The sequence below is a fragment of the Salvelinus fontinalis genome, chromosome 11, assembly GCF_029448725.1.
Source record: "Salvelinus fontinalis isolate EN_2023a chromosome 11, ASM2944872v1, whole genome shotgun sequence".
NCBI lineage: Eukaryota > Metazoa > Chordata > Actinopteri > Salmoniformes > Salmonidae > Salvelinus > Salvelinus fontinalis.
Window position 1 is genome coordinate 52,729,710 of NC_074675.1, and position 10,691 is coordinate 52,740,400.

The following is a 10,691-nucleotide window of genomic DNA, read 5'->3' on the forward strand; positions in this document are numbered from 1 at the left end:
CCATGGAATATACGTCAACAGAAACCTTGGGAAAAGTAGACTTGTACATTTCCTCCGTATCTCCGTACATCAGACTCTCCGTACATCAGACCACGTATTCACCCTGCAAAACCTAATTGACAAACAATCCAAAACAAGGGCAAAGAACTTCTCATGATTTGTTGATTTTAAAAAATGCTTTTGAATTTCTTTGGCATGAGTGTCTGCTAGACAAATCGATGAAAAGTGGTTTTGGGGAAAAAACACATGACATTATAAAATCTGTGTACCCAAACAACAAGTGTAATAAGATCTGGCTAAAAATACTTGAATAATAAGTTATAGAACCCATTGCCCTTTATGGTTGTGAGGTCTGTGGTCCGTTCACCAACCAAGAATTCACAAAATGGGACAAACACCAAATTGAGACTCTACATGCTCGAAATCTGCAAAAATATCTCCTGTGTAAAACGCAAAACACAAAATAATGCATGCAGAGCAGAATTAGGCCAATACCCACTAATGATCAAAATCCAGAAAAGAGGCGTTAAATTCTACAAATACCTAAAAGTAAGCGATTGCCAAAACTTCCATAACAAAGCCATAACCTACAGAGAGATGAACCTGGAGAAGAGTCCCCTAAGCAAGCTGGTCCTTGGGATTCTGTTCACAAACACTAACAGACCACACAGAGCCCCAGGACAGCAACACAAATAAACCCAACCAAATCATGAGAAAACTAAAAGATAATTACTTGACACATTGGAAAGAATTAATAAAAAAACATAGCAAACTAGAATGTTATTTTGCCCTAAACAAAGAGTACACATTGACAGAATACATGACCACTGTGACTGACCCAAAATTAAGGAAAGCTTTGACTATGTACAGACTCAGTGAACATAGCCTTGCTATTGAGAGAGGCCGCCATAGGCAGACCTGTCTCTTAAGAGAAGACAGGCTCTGTGCACACTGCCCACAAAATGAGGTGGAAACTGAGCTGAACTTCCTAACCTCCTACCAAATGTATGACCTTATTAGAGTCACATATGTCCCTCAGATTACACAGACCCACAAAGAATTAGAAAACAAATCCAATTTTAATAAACTCCCATATCTATTGGGTAAATCACAGCAGCAATATGTGTTAACTGTTGCAGCAAGAAAAGAAAAGGGAAACCAGTGAAGAACAAACACCATTTGTATGTTTATTTATTTCCTCCATTTTGTACTTTAACTATTTGCACATCATTACAACACTGTATATAGACATAATAGGACATTTGAAATGTCTTTATTTTTGTTTTACTTTTGTGAGTGTAATGTTATTTTTTTATTTATTGTTTATGATCTATTTCACTTGCTTTGGCAATGTAAACATATGTGTCCCATGCCAATAAACCCCTTTGAATTGAATTGAGAGAGAGAGAAGAAATAATGTTTTTTTGTACAAGTGACAACATGCTGAATTGTGAGTACAAATCCAAATTTTATGTTAAAATTGAAAATATTAACAAAAAAAATACTAACTAAAACACATTAAATAACAAAAATGGAAGTAGAAAAAAATCATATTCATCAACTGTTAAGCAGGCGAACCACGGCTGGGATGGTGGAGCATCAACTGTTAAGTAGGCGAACCATGGCTGGGATGGTGGAGCATCAACTGTTAAGCAGGCGAACCATGGCTGGGATGGTGGAGCATCAACTGTTAAGCAGGCGAACCATGGCTGGGATGGTGGAGCATCAACTGTTAAGCAGGCGAACCCCAGCTGGGATGGCGGAGCATCAACTGTTAAGCAGGCGAACCCCGGCTGGGATGGCGGAGCATCAACTGTTAAGCAGGCGAACCCCGGCTGGGATGGTGGAGCATCAACTGTTAAGCAGGCGAACCATGCCTGGGATGGCGGAGCATCAACTGTTAAGCAGGCGAACCATGGCTGGGATGGTGGAGCATCAACTGTTAAGCAGGCGAACCACGGCTGGGATGGTGGAGCATCAACTGTTAAGCAGGCGAACTACGGCTGGGGTGGCAGAGCAACAGAAATCAGTCCTGCAGTGGATATTTCTGCCATGTGTCAAACATATTCTTGGTCAAAATCTGTAGATTTTTAGTAGAATCTGTGGACTCGGCTGATGTTACAGCATAGTAACCACTCCCTCTACAACACCACTGAGGTTCATTGAAGACTTTCACTTTGACCATTACAACCCTTCAGAAGTCTTTGTTTGTTCTGATGGTTTTGCTATTCTAAAGGACATTCATTTTCCAAATCAAACATTTGATACCCCTTTTTAACAAATTGTGTTGGTTAATTTGAAGGGGAAAAAAACAACGACTCAGGTATCAATCTCCCTGGTTGGGCAGAGAGGAGGGGCAACCCGTTCTCAGAGCTTTTCATATTATACTGGATGTAAATCCGGAATACTCCATTTAGTATGTTATGTTACATTTTGTATGATACTGTATGTATTCATTTGTTGACATCCATCACCCATTTTGTATGATACGTTATGAATTACAATTAGTATTATATGTTACGATTGCAAAACGTAAAATATGTTACGATTTCTAGCTAGATGGCTCGGTGGCTAATGTTAGCTAGCTTGCTAGCGTTAGCTAGGCTAGGGGTGAGGGGTTAAGGTTAGGTGAAGGTTTAGCTAAAAGAGTTAAGGTTATGAATAGGGGAAGGATTAGCTAACATGCTAAGTAGCTGCAAAATAGCAAAAAAGTAGTAAGTAGTTGAAAAGTTGAAAATTAGAAAAATGTTGCTAGACGTTTTTACACCTACCCGTCCACCCCTACCGAATACCCTCCTTTAGTTTTTGACCTAAGTAACCATGTCTTATGTACAAAACGTAACATATCATACTACACGGAGTGTCCCCGATTTACATACAGAATAATACGACAAGCTCTAAGACCAGGTTGGGAGGGGAGGTAAGTAACCCTGTGCCAAACTTACAGTATGAGTTACAGTATGTTATTTTTCTGTTGTGTGGGTTGAAGCATTGTTTGTGAAATACACTTAATAATTAATTAATACAACCTCAGGGGAGGAGTCACTAGTCCTTCAGGGGAGGAGTCAATAGTCCCTCAGGGGAGGAGTCAATATTCCATCAGGGGAGGAGTCAATATTCCCTCAGGGGAGGAGCAATGTTCCAGACAATATTTTGGGATTTTGATTGAAATTCTTCTTTAACAAAACAACTCTGTCTCATATATACTGTCACAATATAAACTCTGATGGTGACATTTTGCACTGTAGTGGTTGGTCTGTAACTCTGATCAGATCTGAACAGCATAAATAGAGGACTTAGTGTATTTTGATACATTTGAATACACATATAGGCCTACATACACACAACTACAGACACCAAGACTCTTACCTGTCCCTCCCCCTCCACCACCAAGACTCTTACCTGTCCCTCCCCCTCCACCACCAAGACTCTTACCTGTCCCTCCCCCTCCACCACCAAGACTCTTACCTGTCCCCCCCTTCTACCACCAAGACTCTTACCTGTCCCCCCTTCCACCACCAAAACTCTTACCTGTCCCCCCTTTCACCACCAAGACTCTTACCTGTCCCCCCTTCCACCACCAAGACTCTTACCTGTCCCCCCTCCAGTACCTGTCCACATGTCCCCCCTCCACCACCAAGACTCTTACCTGTCCCCCCTTCCACCACCAAGACTCTTACCTGTCCCCCCTCCAGTACCTGTCCACATGTCCCCCCTCCACCACCAAGACTCTTACTTACCCCCCCCTCCCCTGTCCCCCCTCCACTATCTGTCCACCTGTCCCCTCTCCACCACCAAGACTCCCTCTTGCCCCCCCGTCCCCGTCCCCCCTCCCCCACCTGGTGTCTCAGATGTGTGTTGTTGTAGGCTTATGCTATGTGCTGTATTTTGGGTGCGGGGCTTATTTCTGGAGTTTTTAGACATGACTCAGTATCTGGTCTCCCTCAAGTGGTCAAAGTCAGTAACTACAGTGTGTGTGGCTCTGTGGGATGCTGCTAACCCTCCAGACCAGGGATGGGCAACTGGCGTCCCCTTTTTTAGGTCCACGGATCAATTTCAGTTGGGGTCTCAACTTACTGTTGAGAGTTAGAATAGTAGAATATACCAGGTGCAATTTCAAAACTTGGATGTGAATCAGCTGTTTATTCTCTTGTGATGTCAGTCACTGACAGTCACTCAATTAGCCCATGTCAGCTAACATGTTTTATTGTTGTTAAGTTAGTCTAGCCAGCTGTCTAAACTTACTAGTAATCATGGTCGAATTAGCGACCGGGGGGCTCCCATTGATTTTGTAAGTCACTCTCAGTTATCCTATAAAAAAACTGCAAAAATTTCTCTCCACTCCATGGTAATGTGTAGAATTGCAGGAAATTAACTCAAACTTAACATTTCAATTAGGACCTCCAAAAGGCTAAGGCCGGCTTTGTCTAAACTTGTGTCGGTATGGATCGGTATGGATGTGGGTACGCAGCCCCGACAGCCAATCATGATGACTTCAGGTTTTTTGTGGCCACCACCCCATCAAAGTTACCCATCACCGCTCCAGACTTAACAATCAGTGCCTGTATTCATAATGGCTGCCTTTACACAGGCAGCCCGATTCTGATCTTTTGACCCATTATTGGCAAATGATCTGATCTGATTGGTCAAAACACCAGTTAGAGGCAAAAGATCAAAATTGTGTGTTTCAGAGTATGGGATCAGTTTTGCCTTTCAGATGATAATGCATGAGATTACATGGACGGGGGGGGGACCTGATCCTAGATATGTACTCCTACTCTGAAACACTTAAATGAACACAGGTCGTGGGATTTGACCTATGTTCAGCAATAAAGTAGAGTTATATAACCTATAACCTTCTGTTTTGGGGTGTGATATGTACCAAGATTATCAGGCTCAATTCTGTGGTGGCTCATTTCTTTACTATCAAATGAGGCGAGACAAACTTATCACACAAGTCAGAGTTACACTTAAACTAAATCTTTAATAATGAGAGCTTTGCAATAGCGATGACTTGTCAACGTTACACCATTTCTAATCATCCGTTGAGAGTGGCGAGACAAAAGTACAAAGGTCTTTTATAGCCAAGATACACCCCTTTCAACCTACATGACGAACAAGAGATACATAGAATGTGTCACAAGGTTAAGACTCCAAACTGGAACCATCTCTCCCTGGTACCATATAGAACAGAAACATTAACTCATGTTCTGGAATACTCTTTAGGTTTTATCACCCAAAGACATCGTACATTTCCTCGGTCAGTGTTATCTCCCAGAGGCCCATCCTCAGTAGAACACACACACACACAATAGTGAACAGAATACTCTGTTCCGTCGAAGAAAACAATCATTTGAATCAATAAAATTATTATAACATAATCTTGCAATTTTTCCGTGACAGGTAACAGAACCAACAGAAAAGGTTATCTACAGTACTTCAAAATAAAATAAACAAATCTGAATAGTCTAATGAAAAAGAACATGTCAGAACAATATTCCAAATGTGTTTTCTTGAAACAAATGTAGCTACAGTATATCTAATAACGTTATTAGAATACCTAAAGTCACCTATAGTCATATTAAGAATATCTTAAGTCACTACTACAGATAGAGGGGATACAGTATACAGTCACTACTACAGATAAAGGGGATACAGTATACTGTACCATAGTGCAAAAAAATCACGTTACAATTTGTTTTTCAGAAAACAATTTACAATTTGTTTTTCAGAAAACACTTCAAAATAGGGTATTTACAATATGTACACCTTACCACAATACGACCAACTTTATAACCACTACTACGTCAAATTTCATTCTTGATTAGCACGTATTTACATTTGTTACTAACAAGACCGTATTATAGTGTCGAGTAAAATGACTACAAAATATTTAAAAAAACAGACATGATAAACAATGTAAAGTATGTGTGCCTTGTTTCATATCAGTTTAACTGAAACCGTGGTACAGAGTTGTGTGTGAACGAGTTCACTGGTGCATCATGGTCCAATACTTTGATCGATACCGTTAAAAACCCAGCTGGCCGTGATAGTAATGGTTAGAGTTCACGCCAGTCAGTTATCCATATCAAACAGCATCCCGTATGACATGTATGCTCATTCTAGGGGGGATCTTATTGGTTCAAACCATATGTTTCTTCCTCCATCTTTGTAAAGACAACCTAATACTCACATTTAGTCTTCAGCTTTCAGTGGAGGTGGCTCCACTCCTCTGAACTCCTTCACTTTCTCAGTCATTTCCTAACAGATTGAAATAAAGGGTTTTAAACTCGGGATTCTCCAGTAACTTCTAGGACCATCGCTCCGTATCCAGGGTCCGTATCCAGGGTCCGTATCCAGGGTCCGTATCCACAGAGCGTCTCAGAGTAGAAAATGTGTCGTAAGTGCTGAGAATAGAGACATTTTACTCCTACCCTTACGGGTCAAAATAAAAGCTAGACATTAAACCTATTTAGTCATAAGGGTCCTAACTTAGTTGACAGATATATTTAGGAGACCTCATGAGCTGACCTCACCAGTTAAGAGTATCCAGCAGGTGTCTTGGTCATTTAAAAAAAGGTCTGCAACATTGTTAAATAATATGCCTAACTAATATTGGGCCACTGACGGTATTTAGGGCCTATGTTATCTTTGATTGGGTGATGAAAATGATACAACTTTTTATGCAACATTATCAGTAAGAGACTTGATGCCTACAGTACTGTACAAAATACATTTAGAGTTGTTATCCAGCCGTTCAGAGTGTTAGCGACAATATTATAAAACGTACGCTTTTAACAAACATCACAATTGGTTAAAAAAAGAAGGTTATGCATGCCAACATATTAGGCAATAATTAGGAGTAGACAAAGTGATCGTGTCAGATGAATTCTATCAAGTGCTTTACATTTGATGTCCAGTCAAATTCATCTGGGTGTCTGAAATGTGCTATACAGTTCACAGCTGGCCATGCCTCTTCGTGATTGGGGACATTACTAGAAGACGGAGAGAGCACGTTGGGAAGGGATAGAAGACGGAGAGAGCACGTTGGGAAGGGATAGAAGACGGAGAGAGCACGTTGGGAAGGGATAGAAGACGGAGAGAGAGCGTTGGGAAGGGATAGAAGACGGAGAGAGCACGTTGGGAAGGGATAGAAGATGGAGAGAGCACGTTGGGGAGGGATAGAAGATGGAGAGAGAGCGTTGGGAAGGGATAGAAGACGGAGAGAGCACGTTGGGAAGGGATAGAAGATGGAGAGAGCACGTTGGGACGGGATAGAAGACAGAGAGAGCACGTTGGGAAGGGATAGAAGACGGAGAGAGAGCGTTGGGAAGGGATAGAAGACGGAGAGAGCACGTTGGGACGGGATAGAAGATGGAGAGAGCACGTTGGGGAGGGATAGAATATGGAGAGAGCGCGTTGAGAAGGGATAGAAGACGGAGAGAGAGCGCGTTGGGGAGGGATAGAAGACGGAGAGAGAGCACGTTGGGAAGGGATAGAAGATGGAGAGAGCACGTTGGGAAGGGATAGAAGACGGAGAGAGCACGTTGGGGAGGGATAGAAGACGGAGAGAGCACGTTGGGGAGGGATAGAAGATGGAGAGAGCACGTTGGGACGGGATAAAAGACGGAGAGAGCACGTTGGGAAGGGATAGAAGATGGAGAGAGAACGTTGGGAAGGGATAGAAGACGGAGAGAGCACGTTGGGAAGGGATAGAAGACGGAGAGAGCACGTTGGGAAGGGATAGAAGATGGAGAGAGAACGTTGGGAAGGGATAGAAGATGGAGAGAGAACGTTGGGGAGGGATAGAAGACGGAGAGAGAGCGTTGGGTAGGGATAGAAAACGGAGAGAGAGCACGTTGGGAAGGGATAGAAGACGGAGAGAGAGCGCGTTGGGGAGGGATAGAAGACGGAGAGAGAGAGCGTTGGGGAGGGATAGAAGACGGAGAGAGAGCGCGTTGGGGAGGGATAGAAGACGGAGAGAGAGCACGTTGGGGAGGGATAGAAGACGGAGAGAGAGAGCGTTGGGACGGGATAGAAGATGGAGAGAGAGCGCGTTGGGGAGGGATAGAAGACGGAGAGAGAGCGCGTTGGGGAGGGATAGAAGACGGAGAGAGAGCGCGTTGGGGAGGGATAGAAGACGGAGAGTGAATGAACAAAGCATGAACAACATGCTTTGTTCATTCCCTATAAACTGCCTTATACAACATAAAAGGCTTGGAGACTCAGGGCAAGACCATCACCTGTCTTATACAACGTAAAAGGCTTGGAGACTCAGGGCAAGACCATCACCTGTCTTATACAACGTAAAAGGCTTGGAGACTCAGGGCAAGACCATCACCTGCCTTATACAACGTAAAAGGCTTGGAGACTCAGGGCAAGACCATCACCTGCCTTATACAACGTAAAAGGCTTGGAGACTCAGGGCAAGACCATCACCTGCCTTATACAACGTAAAAGGCTTGGAGACTCAGGGCAAGACCATCACCTGCCTTATACAACGTAAAAGGCTTGGAGACTCAGGGCAAGACCATCACCTGCCTTATACAACGTAAAAGGCTTGGAGACTCAGGGCAAGACCATCACCTGCCTTATACAATGTAAAAGGCTTGGACACTCAGGTCAAAGTTTTCCTCTTTCAGTTATGTAATGAGCAAACCATTACATATAACACCAAAACAAGATGTCCGTTAACAATGTCTGTGAGAAGGACAGATCGTTGTACGGCAAGCAATGCATTTTTTTTTTCACCTTTATTTAACCAGGTATGCAAATTGAGAACACGTTCTCATTTACAATTGCGAACTGGCCAAGATAAAGCAAAGCAGCTCGACACATACAACAACACATAGTTACACATGGAGTAAAACAAACATACAGTCAATAATACAGTGAAAAATAAGTCTAATTACAATTACAAGGTACCCTGTTCAGAGTTCCCATCTATTTAAAATGTTCTGGCAAGTTTGCTCCCAGCTGGCCTCCCGCGTGGCGCAGTGGTCTAAGGCACTGCCCCGCAGTGCTAGCTGTGCCACTAGAGATCCTGGTTCAAGTCCAGGCTCTGTCGCAGCTGGCCGAGACCGGGAGACCCATGGGGCGGCGCACAATTGGCCCAGCGTCGTCTGTGTTAGGGGAGGGTTTGGCCGGCAGGGATGTTCTTGTCCCACTGCCACTAGCGACTCCTGTGGCAGGCTGGGTGCAGTGCATGCTAATATGGTCGCCAGGTGTACGGTGTTTCGTCTGACACATTGGTGTGGCTGGCTTCCGGGTTAAGTGGGCATTTTGTCAAGAAGCAGTGCGGCTTGGCTAGGTTGTGTTTCGGAGGATGCGCAGCTTCACCTTCACCTCTCCTGAGTCCGTACAGGAGTTGCAGCGATGGGACAAGACTGTAACGACCAATTGGGGAGAAAAAGGGGTAAAAAATAAATATATATTTATATAAACTCAGCAAAAAAAGAAACGTCATCTCACTGTCAACTGTGTTTATTTTCAGCAAACTTAACGTGTAAACATTTGTATGAACATAAGATTCAACAACTGAGACATAAACTGAACAACTTCCACAGACATGTGACTAACAGAAATTGAATAATGTGTCCCTGAACAAAGGGGGGGGGGGGGGGGGGGGTCAACATCAAAAGTAACAGTCAGTATCTAGTGTGGCCACCAGCTGCATTAAGTACTGCAGTGCATCTCTTCCTAATGGGCTGCACCAGATTTTCCAGTTCTTGCTGTGAGATGTTACCCCCCTCTTCCACCAAGGCACCTGCAAGTTCCCGGACATTTCTGGGGGGAATGGCCCTAGCCCTCACCCTCCGATCCAACAGGTCCCAGATGTGCTCAATGGGATTGAGATCCGGGCTCTTCGCTGGCCATGTCAGAACACTGACATTCCTGTCTTGCAGGAAATCACGCACAGAACGAGCAGCATGGCTGGTGGCATTGTCATGCTGGAGGGTCAGGTCATGATGAGCCTGCAGGACGGGTACCACATGAGGGAGGATGTCTTCCCTGTAACGCACAGCGTTGAGATTGCCTGCAATGACAACAAGCTCAGTCTGATGATACTGTGACACACCGCCCCAGACCATGACGGACACTCCACCTCCAAATCGATCCCGCTCCAGAGTACAGGCCTCAGTGTAACACTCATTCCTTCGACGAAAAACGCCAATCCGACCATCACCCCTGGTGAGACAAAACCGCGACTTGTGAGTGAAGAGTACCTTTTGACAGTCCTGTAGGCGACGTTGTTGCCGGTGATGTCTGGTGAGGACCTGCCTTACAACAAGCCTACAAGCCCTCAGTCCAGCCTCTCTCAGCCTATTGCGGACAGTCTGAGCACTGATGGAGGGATTGTGCGTTCCTGGTGTAACTCGGGCATTTGTTGTTGCCATCCTGTACCTGTGCCGCAGGTGTGATGTTCAGATGTACTGATCCTGTGCAGGTGTTGCTACACGTGGTCTGCCACTGCGAGGACGATCAGCTGTCCGTCCTGTCTCCCTGTAGCGCTGTCTTTGGCTTCTCACAGTACGGAAATTGCAATTTATTGCCTTGGCCACATCTGCAGTCCTCATGCCTACTTGCAGCATGCCTAAGGCACGTTCATGCAGATGAGCAGGGACCCTGGCCATCTTTCTTTTGGTGTTTTTCAGAGTCAGTAGAAAGGCCTCTTTAGTGTCCTAAGTTTT